Source organism: Chrysemys picta, chromosome 13, assembly GCF_011386835.1.
Source record: "Chrysemys picta bellii isolate R12L10 chromosome 13, ASM1138683v2, whole genome shotgun sequence".
NCBI lineage: Eukaryota > Metazoa > Chordata > Testudines > Emydidae > Chrysemys > Chrysemys picta.
Genome location: NC_088803.1, coordinates 19908766 through 19927493, shown reverse-complemented (window position 1 = coordinate 19927493; position 18728 = coordinate 19908766). Strand labels below are relative to the sequence as shown.

The following is an 18728-nucleotide window of genomic DNA, read 5'->3' as shown; positions in this document are numbered from 1 at the left end:
ACTCTTACTGCCAAAACATAGGTGTCAACTGTGATAAAGCGTCTACAGTGTCCAGTGACAGCTGAATGGGGTTTGAAAATCCATCTCGTTTTGTTCCATGAGACCTACCCAGGAGATTTCTAATGCATTGTAGGCTTTATTGACTGTTCAATGAATGGCATAAAAGAAAGTTATGCCATGTTACTACAAACATCCCAGGGCTAGTGATATAGAAATTAACTAACAAAAGAAGAGGATCCCATTACAAATAAGAGGCCAGGTTATGAGCTCAGTGAGAAAACAAAGGACCAGCTCCCCTCTGCCTGCGGGGAAGAAGGGATTTGAGCAGGGATCTGCCATCTCGCAGGTGGCTGCCGGAACCACTGGGCTGTGAGCTATTCAGACATGGAGCATCCTCAGTTGCTCCACCTGAAGCTGTTCCACTGGGGCTGAATAACAAAAGGGAAAGGGGACGGGATATTGGATCCCTCCCTTCCTAGCTAAGTGCTCTAACCACCAGGCTAGATAGTCATTCTCAGGCCAGGTCTACACTACACATTGGCTCATCCATTGGCCTCCAGTGGAGTGAGACTGATTTACATCAGATGGAGAATCTGGCCAATTGACTCCAAAGAAGCCAATGACTTAATCCAGTGGGGAGTTGAAGTAGGATTCTAGCCCTCGTGGTTGGAGAGGAAAGCTGGAAATGTGACCCCTACATGCTCAGGAGCCAGAAGATGAATAAACCTCCACATAACATTGTATCTTTTCTTTTGTTTTGTTTATATCTCATCATTTTTAAGCCATTCTCATCCTTTTTTCAGACCTGTCTCATTAAGTTTGCATACATGGGTTGAGTTTCTGGGCTTGCCTTTGGGCCAGTTTCCCCTGTGATCATGGGGTGCATCAAGGTTCCTTCCCCACTCTGAATTTTAGAGTACAGATATGGGGACCTGCATGTAAACTTTTAAGCTTAACTACCAGCTTAGATCTGGTTTTACTGCTACCACTCCCAAGTGCTAACTCCCTTCCTTGGGTAGCCTTGAGAGACTCATAGACTCATAGACTTTAAGGTCAGAAGGGACCATTTTGATCAACTAGTCTGACCTCCCGCATGATGCAGGCCACAAAAGCTGACCCAACCCCTTTCCCTTGACTCTGTTCTTGAAGTCCCCAAATTCTGTGATTTAAAGACTTCAAGTCACAGAGAATCCTCCAGCTAGCGACCCCCGCCCCATGCTGCGGAGGAAGGCGAAAAACCTCCAGGGCCTCTGCCAATCTACCCTGGAGGAAAATTCTTTCCCGACCCCATATATGGCGATCAGTAGAACCCCGAGCATGTAGGCAAGATTCTCCAGCCAGACTCTCATTGGCCATTGATACTATTTACCAGCGATGGCATGCTGTTGATTTGACTAAAATCACGTTATCCCATTAAACCATTCCCTCCATAAACTTATCTAGCTTAATCTTAAAGCCAGACAGGTCCTTCGCCCCCACTGTTTCCCTCGGAAGGCTGTTCCAATATTTCACCCCTCTGATGGTTAGAAACCTTCATCTAATTTCAAGCCTAAACTTCCCCACGGCCAGTTTATGTCCATTCATTCTCGTGTCCACATTAGTACTGAGCTGAAATAATTCCTCTCCCTCCCTGGTATTTATCCCTCTGATATATTTAAAGAGAGCAATCATATCCCCCCTCAGCCTTCTTTTGGTTAGGCTAAACAAACCGAGCTCCTCGAGTCTCCTTTCATACGACAGGTTTTCCATTCCTCTGATCATCCTAGTGGCCCTTCTCTGTACCCGTTCCAGTTTGAGTTCATCCTTTATAAACATGGGAGACCAGAACTGCACACAGTACTCCAAATGAGGTCTCACCAGTGCCTTGTACAATGGAAGCAGCACCTCCTTATCCCTACTAGATATACCTTGCCTAATGCATCCCAAGACCGCATTGGCTTTTTTCACTGCTACGTCACATTGCCGACGCATAGTCATCCTGCGGTCTACCAGGTCTCCAAGGTCTTTCTCCTCCTCCGTTACTTCCAACCGATGCGTCCCCAGTTTGTAACTAAAATTCTTGTTAGTCATCCCTAAATGCATCACCTTACACTTTTCACTATTAAATTTCATCCTATTTCTGTTACTCCAATTTACAATGTCATTCAAGTCTCCCTGCAGAATATCCCGATCCTCCTCCGTATTGGCAATACCTCCCAACTTTGTGTCATCCGCAAACTTTATCAGCCCACTCTTACATTTGGTTCCGAGGTCAGTAATAAATAGATTAAATAAAATGGGACCCAAAACCGAACCTTGAGGAACTCCACTGGTGACCTCCCTCCAACCTGACAGTTTACCTTTCAGTATGACCCGCTGCAGTCTCCCCATTAACCAGTTCCTTATCCACCTATGGATTTTCATATCGATCCCCATCTTTTCCAATTTAACCAATAATTCCTCGTGCGGTACCATATCAAACGCTTTACTGAAATCGAGGTATATTAGGTCCACCGCATTTCCCTTATCTAATAAGTCTGTTACTTTCTCAAAGAAGGAGATCATATTGGTTTGGCATGATCTGCCTTTGGTAAAACCATGTTGTAATTTGTTGCAATTGCCATTGACCTCAAGGTCCTTAACTACTTTCTCCTTCAAAACTTTCTCCAGGACCTTGGATACTACAGATGTTAAACTGACAGGCATGTAGTTACCCGGGTCACTTTTTTTCCCTTTCTTGAAAATAGGAACCACATTAACTATTCTCCAGTCCAACGGTACCACCCCCGAGTTTAAAGATTCATTAAAAATTATCACTAAAGGGCCTGCTATTTCTCGCGCCAGTTCCTTCAATATTCTTGGATGAAGATTATCCGGTCCGCCCGACTTAGTCCCGTTAAGGTGTTCAAGTTTGGCTTCTACCTCGGATATGGTAATCCCCCCTCCTTTATTCCCCTCTGTCACACTGCCACTATTCCTAAACCCTTCATTTGCCTCATTAAAGACTGATGCAAAATATTCGTTTACATATTGTGTCATGCCTACATTATCCTTAATCTCCACTCCAGCTACAGTCTTCAGCGGTCCCACTTCTTCTTTCTTTGTTTTCTTCCTATTTATATGGCTATAAAACCTCTTACTATTGGTTTTAATTCCCCTCACAAGGTCCAACTCTACACGGCTTTTGGCCTTTCTCACTCCATCTCTACATGCTCTGACCTCAATAAGGTAAGTTTCCTTACTGATCCCTCCCCTCTTCCACTCTTTGTACGCTTTCTGTTTTTTCTTAATCACCCCTTTGAGACGCTCGCTCATCCAGCTCGGTCTAAATCTCTTGCCTACTAAACATTTTCCCTTTCTCGGGATACAGGCCTCCGACAGCTCCTGCAACTTTAACTTAAAATAATCCCAGGCATCATCTGCCTTTAGATCCATAGATATGTTAGCCCAATCCACTTCCCTAACCAGTCCTCTTAATTTATTAAAATTAGCCTTTTTAAAATTGTAAACCCTAGTCTCCGATTTAATTCTGTTAATCCTTCCATTTAGTTTAAACCGAATTAGCTCATGATCACTCGAGCCAAGGTTGTCCCCTACAACCATTTCCTCAACGAGGTCCTCACTACTCACCAAAATCAAATCTAAAATGGCCTCCCCCCTCGTCGGTTCAGCTACTACTTGATGAAGGAATTCATCAGCAAGCACATCTAGGAACATCTGAGCCCTATTATTGTTACTAGAATTTGTTTCCCAATCTATATCTGGGAAGTTAAAGTCTCCCATAATTACACCGTTCCTATTAGTATTTACTTCCCTAAAAACATTAAATAGTTCTCTGTCCATATCCAGGGTAGATCCTGGTGGTCTATAGCACATCCCAAGCACTATCCCAGGGGAGGCTCTAGTAGTTCTTTTACCCAGTGTGAGTATTGCCCAGACAGACTCTGTCTTATCCATTCCATCAGTCATTATTTCTTTACAGTTTACCTCATTATTGACATACAATGCCATCCCCCCACCTTTACCTTTGTTCCGGTTGTTCCTAAACACCACATACCCTTCCATACCTGTACTCCAGTCATGACTACTGTTCCACCAGGTTTCGGTTATTCCTATGATATCTGGTTTAATTTCTCCGACTAGGAGCTCCAATTCCTCCATTTTGTTACCTAGGCTTCTCGCATTGGTGTATAAACATCTTAATGTATGCCGTTTAGCCTGTCTCCCATTAGTTATGCAATTTGTTACGGACTCCTTACTGTTCATCCCCCCTCTCCTTCTTATGTCCAATCCCATCCCCCCGGTGAGATCTGTTCTTATCTCATCACCCTCCTTTTCAATGTTGGAATCTGGCGTGGAGATTAACTGGACATCTCCCAACCGTCTCCCCCAAATTCCTAGTTTAAAGCTCTTCTGATGAGATGTGCCAGCCTGCTTCCCAGAAGTCTATTTCCTTCCCTACTCAGGTGAAGTCCATCCCGTGAGAACAGTTATCTGTCCCCGAAAGCCTCCCAGTGGCCATACATCCCAAAGCCCTCCTTATAGCACCACTCCCTTAGCCAACTATTTATCCTCACAATCCTGTCAGCCCTTTGCTGCCCTTCTCTAGGAACAGGCAGAATCCCACTGAAGATGATCTGAACCTCGATTTCCTTGAGCATCTTCCCCAGTCTGGCATAATCTCCCTTGATTCTCTCTAACGAGAACCTAGCCGTGTCATTTGTTCCTACGTGAAGGATTATCAAGGGGTTCTTACCTGCTCCTTTTAGGATCCTTTTCAGCCATAGGTCCACATCCCGTATCTTAGCACCTGGTAGACAGCACACCCTTCTGTTCTCTGGGTCCGCCCTGGTCACAGGCCTGTCTAACCTCCTCAGTATGGAGTCCCCAATCACGTAAACCTGCCTTTGCCTGGTGACAGTGCGATCTACTAATCTATTCTCTGTTCCCTCTAGTTGTAACCCGTGTCCGTTCCTATTTTCCCTTATACTCCCCCTTGTGCCATCCTGTATCCTCCCGGGGCCCATATTTGGTGCTGTCTCCATCAACTCCTCCCCCCTCTCTATGGGACTAGCTGCTCTTCTCTTCTTCCTCACTCTCCCACCTTCAGTTACCATCTGCTGCCCCCCCTCCTCGTTATCCAAACACCCAAACCTGTTCCTGAGTTCTATTTCCCCTTCACTGGCCCTCCTTTTCCTTGGCCTGCTTCTCAGGGTCACATGCTTCCACTGACTTTGTTCTCCCTCTGATAATCCCCGCTCACACACCGAAGCCCCTGCTTCCACCTAAACCTCTGAGCATTCCCCTTCAACCCCTCCTTGCCTTTCCTCCATCACCTGCTCAAATCCCCTTCTAAACTCTGCCAGGCTATCTACCTGCATCTCCAACCCTCAAATCTTTTCTTCCAGCAACTCTATTAGGCGGCACTTCATACAAACATACCTCTGTTCAGGCTCCCCTGCTAGCACCATATACATACCGCAGCTTCCACATGCAATCATCTGCATTGTGTCCCCTGCTGCTTGGCTCATGGCTGCTGCAGTCTCTGCCCACTGCACCTAGGGACACAGAACACATGACATGCCGCGCCCTCCTGCCTCCCCATCCACCTCCCACTCAAACTCCCCTGTTAGCAGCCCTGTTTGCTGCCTCCTGTGCCGCTGCTCGCAGCTGTGCCACTGCCTGGCTGGGCGGCCGCTTTTATAGGCCCCCTACTCAGCCAAGCTCCGCCCCCTAATCAGGGCTCGGCTGCCCTCCCAGCACACTGCCCCTACAGGCCTCTACAGACTCCTCCACCAATTCCCTGGTGAATACCGATCCAAAACCCCTTGGATCTTAAAACAAGGAAAAATCAATCAGGTTCTTAAAAAGAGGGCTTTTAATAAAAGAAAAAAAGGTAAAAATCATCTCTGTAAAATCAGAATGGAAAATAACTTTACAGGGTAATCAGATTCAAAGAGCCCAGAGGAACCCCCTCTAGCCGTAAGTTCAAAGCTACAGCAAACAGACATAAATACTCTAGCAAAAGGAACATTTACAAGTTGAGAAAACAAAGATAAACCTAACACACCTTGCCTGGCTGTTACTTACAAGTTTGAAATATGAGAGACTTGTTCAGAAGATTTGGAGAGCATGGATTGATGTCTGGTCCCTCTTAGTCCCAAGAGCGAACAACCCCCAAAACAAAGAGCACAAACAAAAGCTTTCCCCCCACCAAGATTTGAAAGTATCTTGTCCCCTTATTGGTCCTTTGGGTCAGGTGTCAGCCAGGTTACCTGAGCTTCTTAACCCTTTACAGGTAAAAGGATTTTGGAGTCTCTGGCCAGGAGGGATTTTATAGTATTGTACACAGGAGGGCTGTTACCCTTCCCTTTATAGTTATGACAGGGTGTGATTGCAGCTGGTGTGGACAGTCCCCAGTGCACTTTACTGTAGCTACTAAGTGCTGGAGCATTAAAGCCACGGCAGAGCACACTTCAGCACAGACTTGCCGTGCAAGAAAGGTCACAGGGTTCCAGGTGGGCTCCTACAGCCTAGGCTGAAGCAGACAGTGCTGCAGTGCTATTGCTCCGGTACCTGAGTGAGCTAGATTAAAGCTGACTCAGGCATGTCTACACAAGCTGCAGTCACACCCCATGACTGCAGTGTAGACATACCCTTCACAGCAGCGTTAGTTTGAGGCCTAACTTTAGTGTCACTTGAGCTGTGGCTTTTGTCTCTTGAAAAAGATACATGTTTTTATAGTAAAACCCCTCAACTGTGGGATTTGTAACTGTACCCTGGATTTTAAAACTTATTACCAATTTCAGGCAGAGCAGTTTCTTTGGGTTATCTTTTTGTATTCTGGGCAATTTGTTCATGCAAAACTTAAAAAAACAAAGTAACGCTATTTTTTAAAGAGCTCCTTTAACCAGTTTGAAAGCTCTAACAAGTCGTTTTACATTTTATTTTAGTATTGTAAAGCCCTTCTTTTCATGAGGGTTTTGTCTAACATTACTATTACCTGGGGACTTATTTCTTCACAATTCACATTCCTGTAAACTATTTTTACAGAGTGGTTTCTTATTCTGCAAGTCGTTCAGGCAAAGAAACAAATCACTAAAATTACTTAAATCTTTCTGTAAGTTGCATCACTGAGATGATAGTTATTTGGTGATGGAAATTAAGTAAATGGTATTTTTTTAAATGTAAACCATGACAATGTACGTCAGTAAATAATCTCCCTAAACAAAGGCTGGGTTACTTCAGTGGTCCTTATCATGTGCAAAAGACAGAAGGGTTTTATTTAGCATCGCCTGCTGCAGGTGAGGTGCTCCCTTCAGCCATTTCACTCAGCAGCCACAGGCAAGACACTGGGAGCTGTTGTCAGTTGGCGGCTGCAGTTGTGTGTTCTCTCTGTGTGCAGTACCAGCTCTGCGCAGGTAGCTGATTCAGCAAATCTTAATCTAACTGCTCAAGAAGACCACAGACTCGGTATGACACTCTGCACCCCATATTCACCATAGTGATATGATTACGATATTATTATGATGCATCTTGTACAAAATATGTCATGTGAAGTGTCAATGGGAAAGTTATGGTTTGCTGAATAGGATTATCCTATTTGTGTGCATGTATCATTTTTGTATCTGTAGTTATGAATATTGACTGTGCATCTTTATTTCAAATGTGCTTACTCCTGGGTGACACCCACAAGCTAGTTTACATCCAGTCTAGTCAGCACATTGTGAGTGGACTATTCAAGGTAATGGCCAATTGGCAAAAACAATGGGTCATGGGATTAGCTTATCCTCACCTGATGGGCTTTCCTGTGGATGTTTCAGCCAGTATATAAGTAATGGCTGCTATGACTCATCAAAGTATGCATGGGCATGTGACTAGATCATGTGATTCTGGACTCCATCTTGTGCCTGTACTTTTCCACAAACTGTGCCAGGAACTTTGTTTGGAACAAAGACGTTCCCTCCACATGGCAGAAGCTATCAAAGGGGAAAGTGACATCATCACTGGGACTCACTCCCCCTACAACTCAAAACCTGGGAACACCTTGGAAGAAAAGACTGAACTGGGGACAGGGCCGGCTTTAGGAAGTGCAGGGCCCAATTCGAACATTTTCGGCGGGGCCCCAGCAGGGATGACTAAAAAAAAAAAAAAAAAAACCGTAAAAAACCCCCTTTCATTTTTTCCACGTATTATTTACACTTTCCATAGCTATATGAATAATAACAACATTATATATTACACACATTGCATCATATATTATAAATATCAAGTTGGTTAAGAGGTACTTTATTGTACACCTGACCTATATGTTTTTAAAACTTTATCTTCTTTGCTTTTTGTTCAGCAAAATCTTTCAGTATATTGCCTAATTGTAAGCTCTTCATTACTTCGCATTCAATTGACATGATTGCCAAACTGTTTAATCGGTCTTCCTGCATTGTTGATTGCAGATATGTTTTAATTAGAATTAACTTCGAGAAGCTCCTCTCTCCTGAGGCTACAGTTACTGGAATAGTCAGGATGATTCGAATTGCTATAAATAAATTTGGGAATGCTGTTGATCGGTTATTATGTGCAGGAAATTGAAGCATTTTTAGGGGGTTTCTACAATCAGTTGGAAGAATTGGCTTTAATGCTTCCAGTTCTTCACAAAGCATGTAGCCATTTATGTCAACTGATTTTACAGTTGAAACTTGTTCGTTTTCCTGCACTAGTTTCACATCTGTCAATGCAAGTTCCAGATCTGCAGCAGATTTTCGTATAGTGTCCTTGGGAAGATTTTTGAATTTGCATAAAAATCCAAATAAACTCACATGCCTTTGTAACTGTTGAAACCTTGGTTCAAGTGACTGTAAAGCTTTGTCTGAGGCCTGGTCTACACTGGGGGCGGGGGGGTGTCGATATAAGATACGCAACTTCAGCTACGGGAATACTGTAGCTGAAGTCGACATATCTTATTCCAACTTTCCTCCCGTCCTCATGGCGTGGGATCGACGGCCGCGGCTACCCCGTCGACTCCGCTACTGCCGCTCGCTGCAGTGGAGTTCTGGAGTCGACGGGGAGCGTGTTCGGGGATTGATATATCGCGTCTTAACGAGACGTGATATATCAATCCCTGATAAATCAATAAGTCTGGACATACCCTGAGACTCGATTGAAGCATTGTACTCTATAAGCTTCTTTTGGATCAGAAGAAGGCTCATCTGCAGATTTGTACTCAAATTGTTTTTTTTTCGTTTGTGCAAGCTTTTAGCCTGGAATACTGGAGGCACATCTAGATCTTTGGGAAGTTCATTGGCACCAATTAACACTTCTTGAAAATCCTTCTCTCTGTAGGTTTTTAATCTTTTACAAAGCTTTTTGAATGAAGAAATTCCTGCAGTAATATCCATTGGATCACTCTGTAGCTCTTTGCTCACAAAATCCACTTGAAAAAGTAAATCATGCCAGAAAACTAGTGAAACCAAAAACTTATAATTCTTCATTTCAATAGCCAGCGATTCAGCTTCACTTTTTGCTTGAGCATCATCAGTTATTTCTGCTACCTCTACTAGTGCATCATAAAACTCCCGTTTGGTACCAGAGAGCTTTGACGCTTTGTATTCTACATTCCCATCGTGTTTCTCAAAGAGGCTTTACAGAAAGGCCAGTAACAGGGGCTGCGGGCAGGGGGTGCGGCAGGGGCTGGAGACAGGGGTTGGGTGTGGGCAGGGCAGGAGGTGCGGGGCTGGCTAGTGATCGGGGCTGGCTGAGGGCAGGGCAGGGGGTGCTGGTCTGGCTGGAGACCAGGTCTGGCTGCGGGCAGGGCAGGGGGTGTGGGGCTGGCTGGAGACAGGGGCTGATGCAGATAGGGCAGGGGGTGCAGACAGGGTGTGTGGCAAGGGCTGGCTGGAGACAGGGGCTGATGCAGGTAGGGCAGGGGGTGCGGCAAGGGCTGGCTGGAGACAGGGGCTGCGTCTGGGCAGGGCAGGGGGTGCGGGGCTGGCTGGAGACAGGTGCTGGCTGCAGGTAGGGTGGCGGGTGCAGGGCAGGGGCTGCGGGCAGGGGGTGCGGCAGGGCTGGAGACAGAGGTTGGGTGTGGGCAGGGCAGGGGGTGCGGGTCTGGCTGGAGACCGGGGCTGGCTGCGGGCAGGGTTGGGGGTACTCACGGGGAGAGCGGCTCGGAGCAGCCCAAGCAGCAGGACACAGCCCAGGCCCAGCAAAGCAGCCGCGGACCCACCAGGCGGCAGCGGGGAGCCCCAGGGCCAGAGGTCCGAGAAGCAGCAGCAGCAACAGGGCCAGGAGGTGGCCCACATGGCTCCCACAGGCAGCACAGCACCCCCGGCCATCGGAGGAGGAATTACACACTACCCGGCCAGAGCCCATCAAAGCTGCAGCGACCCCTCCTCGCAGGGAAGCCAGTTAGCAAGCGGTTCTAAAACCACTTCAAAATTTAACCATTGGGTATGAACTGGCTGCAGCTCACCACTGGCTGAGGGGGTCAGAGCCAGCCCCAGCCCACCCTGTACAGTAAGTGCCCCCTCCTCCACTGGGGTAGCAGCAGCAGCCCGGGGCTCAGGGGCTATGTAAAGGGCCCGGGGCATCCCTGCTTCTACCGCCCCGGCCCTTTAAATAGCCGAGGGAGCCCTGGGGAAGCAGCAGGGCTCTGGCGGCTATTTAAAGGACCGGGGCAGCAGAGGCAGCTGGAGCCCCGGCCCTTTAAATAGCCACCAGAGCCCCCGCTACCCCAAGTTTCTGGGGGCTATTTAAAGGGCCCAGGACTCCCCTGCGTCTACCCCCCCGGCCCATTAAATAGCTGCCGGGCCCAGGGGAAGCAGTGGGCTCCAGCGGCTATTTAAAGGGCTGGGGCGGTAGAAGCAACGGGAGCCCTGGACTTTTCAAATAGCCCCCAGAGTCCCGCCGCCGCTACCCCAGGGCTCCGGAAGTCGGGGTCTGGTGGCAATTTAAAGGGCCTGGGGCTCCAGCCCCTGCTGGAGCCCCAGGCCCTTTAAATTGCCCCCTGGGGAAGCCGGGCCACCCCATTATGGCATGCCAGTGGCGGCAAGGGTGCAGGGCCCTCATAGGCGCGGGCCACGATTCAGGGGAATCGGCTGAATCTACCTAAAGCCGGCCCTGACTGGGGATGTGGACCAGGGATTTCTAGCCTGTGTATGGAAGACTGGTGGACTGTTAGTTCCATCAGGGTGAGACGCTGCTCGATGCAAATCTAGTTTATAGAACTTAGATTGCAATTTTGTTTTATTTCTTAGGTGATCTACTTTGATCTGTATGCTATTACTTATAACACTGCTCTACAGCCAAAATGCTTCTGAAATAAATGTGCTCAAACTTTATTAATTCTGGGTCACTAAGAACGAAAATGATGCTTAAAATTGTTGATTGGCTCTAGTTTTCAAGATATGCTATTGGGTCAGTATATATGACCCTTGACTTGGGAATGGCGGAGGATAAGTGAGTTACAAAGGGAAGGGATCTCAATTTAAACCAGAAATGACTAAAATACATCTTTGACTGGATCTATGAATAAATCTATGACTGGGTTTGGACAGTACTTGCTTTTTAGGCAAAACAATGAATGATGCAATCTGAAGCTGGTATTGAGTCATACATGATATGAATTGCATCATGTTATTCCTAGAAGTCATGGATGATGCAATTATAATGAAGCTTACATCACTCTGCTGAACAAATTGCCCTATATGAGCTCTAGAAATCATACAGTGTCGTGCTCTCTTATTTGTCAGTGTTTGATTTTGCAAAGGGACACATTTCTGTTTAGCCAAAGTGAGCAGAGATGCCTCGTATTTGTGTGAACAGTGCAGATAATTTCTGCTATGTTTGTGGTGAAGTGACTTTTGAATCACAAAAGCACAGTATAACCACTATGGTTAAGAAAGCCTATCACCTTTATTTTGGCTGCAAAATTGGAGATCAGGACAAGAGGTGGGCCCCACACATATGCTGCAACACTTGTGCAACAAATCTTCGCCAGTGGTTGAACAGGAAAAGGAAATCTATGCCTTTTGCAGTGCCAATAATTTGGAGAGAGCCAACAGATCATACCAGCAATTGTTACTTCTGCATGGTGCCTCCAGTTGGGAAAGGTGTGTCAAAGAAGACAAAGTGGACTGTGCATTATCCAAACATTCCATCAGCTATACGCCCAGTACCCCATGGAGAAGGACTGCCGGTTCCTGATGCAACAGAATCATTCTCACTTGAGTCAGACGAGGAAGAGGAAGAGGATGAAACTTCTGGTCCTGAACCATCAATGTCACAGGACCCACATTTTCTCCCATCCTCCTCCTCTGAACCACACCTCATAACACAAGATAAACTGAATGACCTTGTCAGGGATTTGGAACTACCCAAGAGTAAGGCAGAGCTGTTAGGCTCCAGACTACAGCAGTGGAATCTCCTGGCAGGTGATGTTAGGGTTTCCATGTTCCATGACCGTCAAAAGGATCTTGTCCCATTCTTCTTCATGGAAGGTGATCTTGTAGCCTGTAACAACATTGATGGCGTGATGGCAGCCCTCAACATCGTTCACGATCCAGATGTGTGGAGACTGTTCATTGATTCATCGAAGACGAGTCTTAAAGCTGTTTTACTGGATAATGGCAATGTTTTGCCATCAATTCCAGTTGGTCATGCAGTCCATATGAAGGAAACCTATGACAACATGAAATAACTTTTGAGGTGCATAAACTATGACCAACATCAGTGGCAGCTTTGTGGCGATTTGAAGGTTGTTTCTCTCTTGCTTGATCTGCAGACTGGATACACAAAGTACTGCTGTTTTCTCTGCAAATGGGATAGTTGTGCAAGAGATTCCCACTACATCAAGAAAGATGGGCCACTCCGACAGCCATTGGAGCCTGGGAGGAAAAGTGTTCAGCATCCACCACTTGTTGAATCAAGGAAGATTTTGTTACCACCCTTACACATCAAGCTGGGTCTGATGAAGAACTTTGTCAAGGCCATTGACAAAACACAAGCAGCTTTCAAGTACCTCCGTGGAAAATTTCCAAGGTTAAGTGAAGCTAAGATAAAGGAAGGTGTCTTTGTTGGTCCTCAGATTCGTGAACTTCTTCGAGATGATGCATTTGACCATGCACTGCGTGGCAAGGAAAAGACGGCATGGAAAGCCTTCCAGTTAGTGGCAATAAATTTTCTCAGAAACAACAAGGCAGACAACTACAGGCTGTTGGTGGAAAACCTCCTCAAGGCATACAAAAGCCTTGGTTGCAACATGTCACTAAAGATACATTTTTTGCACTCTCATCTAGATTTTTTCCACCAAACTGCGGAGCAGTGAGCGACGAGCACGGCGAGCGATTTCACCAGGACATTGCAACAATGGAGAAACGCTATCAGGGCAAATGGAGCCCATCAGTACTTTCAGACTATTGCTGGACAGTGACAAGAGATGCTCCATTTAATGAATACAAGAGACAAGCCAAGAAGCGCTGAGAAGACACTGAATAGGACTAAACTATGTACATAATAGTTTTTTGCCTTTTGTTTCATAATACATTTTATTTATATAACCCTTTTGTTGATTTTTAAAGTGTTACATAAACAGGACAGGGAAATATTATCATGTAACGCAACCATAAACACATGAAAAGACTTAGGTTTACAATTTATGATTAAAACTCTACTATCTACACAATATACATAGACATAAAATGTAAAAACTTAAATATTTTAGAAACAGTAGCCAATCAGTTGTTTTAATTGTCATATTTGAATTCAGCACATCAAAATACATAATCAATAGCACATTTTATCTCTGAAGCAGATGACTTTTCAAAAATTGTAGACCAGTGTAATCTGTCTTTCTGTAGTTATAAATCTGTTTTATATTTTTTACTTAAAACAGTGTCTTGTTTGAAGTGCAAAGGGAAATCTGCTCAGGAACAGGGGCCGGTGCATTATCCTCTCTACATTGAGGGAGGGGTGGACTGGATAATAAACTTACACTGGTCAGGGTTTTGACCAGGGCAAGACGGAACAGCTCTGGGGTCCTAGAGTGGGGGCTGAAGCTTCTCTATTTTTGAGTGACAGGCAAAGGCATTCATGTAGCTGCAGCCAGGTGTGTCCCTGCCTGTGTAAATGCTTGTGTGAGTGCAGGACCTGGAGAGATCTGCAGTTTGTCACAACATCACAGTGAGTAAGAGAGGAAGGGAGTCCATACTGGTGAGACAGAAGGCTCAGCGGTTCCTCAGTTCCAGGTTGCACCCCAGGATAGTCTGCCACACTCGGTTCAGTGGCGAAGGCACTCAGCCAGGTTTATCAACGAAGCATGGCCCTAGCACCCTCTGTATGCTGCAGGTACACAAGCACATGTATGTTTGTTACAATGCACTCAGTTCAGTGAGAAGTGGGATTTTCCACTCTACCCTCGGCTGGACCAAGACACCCCTTGTGCGACCCCTTTTGCTGCACTGATACAAACAAGTTACATATTGCCCCTCTGATGTGGTGAGTTACCACCCTTTCCCTTGTACTTCTTGGTTCCATCAAAACATCTCTATCCATCACACTGTCATACTGACCATATCTTTAGGAGGGGTCAGTGTGTCCCTTTAACTTCAGGCAAATACATTCACTACCATCCTTGGTATTGGGGTGTTCTGGTAGGGAATGTGTTTGCCTGACTGCCCTGTACCTAGCACTTCTTAGCAATGTGTCTGTTTTTGCAATACCAGCCCTGTTCTTGCAAAGTTCTGTGAACTTGCAAGCAGGCATGTTTTGTATCAGGGCCTGACTTCTGCCTATAGCCTGACTCTTGCTAACTTTGCTTTATATTAGCAGGGCCTGATTACTTTACTTCAGGCCTTAGTCCTCATACCAGGCCCCTTATACCAGGCCTTATGTCTCAGTTTTTCTCTTTCTACTGCAGGAGTAAATTAAAACAATAGTCCAGTATCACACGCACCTTCCCTAAGGGAGGGACTGGCCCGCACCCATCTGTAGTCAGTTCCTGCTCCCAGCCAGGCCTATCGCATAGAGTTAGAGCTGGAGATCGGTCCCCACTCTCTGCCAGCCCCCAAATGAGCTGGGCTTTCCCCTGCTAGCCCCTACCTCCGGTAATGGGGCATAGGAACATAAGAACGGCCAGACTGGGTCAGACCAATGGTCCATTTACCCCAGTATCCTGTCTTCCAACAGTGGCCAATGCCAGGTGCTTCAGAGGGAATGAACAGAATAGGCAATCATTGAGTGAACCATCCCTTGTCGTCCAGTCTTCAGGTAGTCAGAGGTTTAGGGACACCCAGAGCATGGGGTTGCATCCCTGACCATCCTGGCTAATAGCCATTGATGGCCCCCATCCTCTGTTACCCTTCCAAGGGTTTCACTGTACTGGGGTGGTCTCAGGAATTCCCTGAGGACACGACACCTTTGTCCAATAAGTGACTGACACAAGCAGTTCAAACACACAAAGCCTTTTATTAACACAAAAATTCCTATTGCAGTTAGCTAGAAACACCTCAAACCGCAGTGACATCAATCAGAGGTGATGCTGAATGGGCAGCTTCCCACTTCCGATGGCCAGTCATCTGCAGGTCATCGCAGGAGAATGATTTGTGACCCTGCCTCTTGCTAGCAGTTTTAAATCAGTGTCTCCTCTCCCTCTCCCTCTCTCTCCTGCTTTGGTTCCCTGGCTCTTGTTTATCTTTACAGTTAAGACTTTGGACACGAGACAACATTTTGGCCTTCACACCATCCCTGGCAATGAGGTCCACAGGTTCACTGTGTATTGTGTGAAGATGTACATTTTCTTTGTTTGTTTTAAACCTCCTGCCTATTAATTTCATCATGTGACCCCTAGTTCTTGTGTTATGTGAAGGGGTAAGTAACACTTCCTTTTTCACTTTCTCTATACCAGTCATGATTTTATAGATATCTATCATACACCCTCTTAATCACCTCTGTTCCAAGCTGAACAGACCCAGTCTTTTTAATCTCTCCTCGTATGGAAGCTGTTCCAGGCCCCTCATTGTTTTTTGTTGCCCTTCTCTGTACCTTTTCCAATTTTAATATATCTTTTTTAATTGAAATGACCAGAACTGCACACAGTATTCAAGGTGTGGACGTGCCATGGATTTAAATAGTCACAATGGAGTGGGGCAGAGGTGACTGAGCCCATAGCAGCTCATTATCCTCTTCCTGGCCAGTGTGGGTTTGTATCACAGTATCTAAGTGACTTGCATAACCAAATTCTATTGAGATCTGTGCTAGGTTATTCACAGTGGCCTAAAGGAATTAGGCACTAATCTGCCAATGGGAGTTGGGTGCCAAACTTCCATAGGCCGTTCTGAAAATGACAGGATAAATCATGCCTAAGTTCTGCAGCATGACTTTCCTGAAGGCCCCCTTCACCTCTTTGTTCCTCAGACTGTAGATGATGGGGTTGAACATTGGGGTGACGACCATGTACATGAGAGACAGAGCTTTATGGAAGGCTGGGGACTGCTCAGCCAATGGCGACACATACATGATATGGTATTCACCCACAAAAGCTTATGCTCCAATACATCTGTTAGTCTATAAGGTGCCACAGGACTCTTTGTTGCTTTTTGCAGATCCAGACTAACACGGCTACCCCTCTGATACTTGATATACATGATAATGATGGTCCCGTATTACAGACTCACCACCAACAGGTGAGAGGAGCAAGTGGAAAAGTCCTTTTGCTTCCTGGCACAGGAGGCAATTTGCAGGATGGCCGAGAGGATAAAAATGTAAGACACAACAATGAAGAAGAATGGGACCAGGGATACCAGGGAGCAGGAGACCAGAATAATCATTTCTGCCATGGGGTTTTCTGAACAGGACAATTTGAGCAGCTCCTCCATATCACAGAAGAAATTATTAATTTCATTAGGGCCACAGAAGCTTAGCTGGGGAACCATCCCCACTGCTAATGCACTGACTGAGAAACCAGTTATCCAGGAGGCAGATACCAGCTGAAGGCAGACCCTGAGGCTCATCATAACATTATAGCTAAGTGGGTTGCATATGGCTAGATAACGGTCATAAGCCATGACTGCAAGTAGGAAACACTCAATGCAAGCCAAAGCACTGAAGAAGAACAACTGCGTGATGCAGTCCCTGAAGGACATTGTCCTGTCCTTGGCCACAAATCCAGCCAGCAACTTGGGGGCAATGACTGAGGTGTAGCAGGTGTCCAGGAAGGACAAGTTCCCAAAGAAGAACTACATGGGGGTGTGAAGCTGTTGATCAGCCACAACTAGCACAACAATGAAAATGTTCCCAGCCAGGGTCACAATGTAGATCACTAGAAACAGCACAAATGTAGAATCTGAACTTCATCAAGGTTCCTGAATCCCAGAAGAATGAACTTGGTGATGGATGTTTGATTTTTCCATTGCATGTGTCCCATGTGTTCTCTGGACAGAAAGAAAGAAAGAAAGAAAGAAAGAAAGAAAGAAAGAAAGAAAGAAAGAAAGAAAGAACTTCTCTCCCCAGATCTCCAGGTATGTCCTTGTTCTACCATCCCTTTTAACTTTATTCAGTATTTATTTAAGAAGTGATTTTCAAAAGATTGAGGGTTTCTCTACACTGCACTTTTGTCGTTAAAACATTTGTCGCACAGGGGTGTGAACAAAACATCCTCCTGAACGACAAAAGTTTTAACGATGAAAAGTGCCGGTGCGGACAACGTTTTCTCGGAAGCTGCTCTCTTGTCAACGAAGCAACCGCCCCTTGTGGGAGGGGGGGCTTAGTTGGTCATCAAGAGAGAGCTCTCCCGGTGGCAGAGGTGACTACACTGCTTACCTTACAAGGGCGTGGCTGCAGCAGCACCGCTGCGCCGTTGTAAGGTGTGCAGCATAGACATATCCTCAGTTAGGCTCCTAGTGGGATTTTACAACACCTCAGTACCTAAAATTCATTGATTTAAACAGATATTACGTGACAAGATGCTTTTGAAAATCCCACTAGGCTCTAAATACCTTCAAAAATCTGGCCCATAACCTTTTTAAGAGCATTAGCAAATCCATCTAGGAACGTCTCTGCATCTTTAGGCACCTAAATACCTTTGAAAATCTGGCCCCTAGTGTATAATACTTTTTCACCTGACCTGATGACATATGAGTTGTTACAACACTACAATATATCTGCTAACATGACAACAGAACTTCACAGAAGGGCACTTTTTGTTACCTCTGTAAAGAGAAAAAAATAACAGAGGCATATGTCAGCAAACCCCCGAGCAACTTACCTAAAATATAGCACATATGGATGAGATTCTCACTCCACTCCCATTGTATTGGCATAATGGGGTCTTAATGGAATTGATACAAAACATTTTTTTTCAATGGACATTTAAAATTTTTAGCCAAAAAAACTTGAAAAGAGAGATTTTGGCCAAAAATTGGAGTTGCAATGCCTCCTGGGATACATAGTTTGCACCTCATGTCTCCATTCTCAAGAAGCTAGGATTCCCCCATCTGGACTACATCTTCCATTATGAAGCAGGAACAGGGACTCCATATTGCAAAGCTAGCCCTCACTAAGATCATAGAATCATAGAAGATTAGGATTGGAAGAGACCTCAGGAGGTCATCTAGTCCAACCCCGCGGTCAAAGCAGGACCAACACCAACTAAATCATCCCAGCCAAAACTTTGTCTAGCCACACCTTAAAAATCTCTAAGGATAGAGATTTCACCACTTCCCTAGGTAACCCATTTCAGTGCTTCACCACCCTCCTAG

General features: G+C 45.6%; 1 pseudogene; it reads right to left on the bottom strand.

Moving 5' to 3' along the window:
• Positions 1–16124: 16124 nt before the first annotated feature.
• LOC135975286 (olfactory receptor 10A7-like) lies at positions 16125–17772 on the bottom strand (annotated as a pseudogene).
• Positions 17773–18728: the final 956 nt, after the last annotated feature.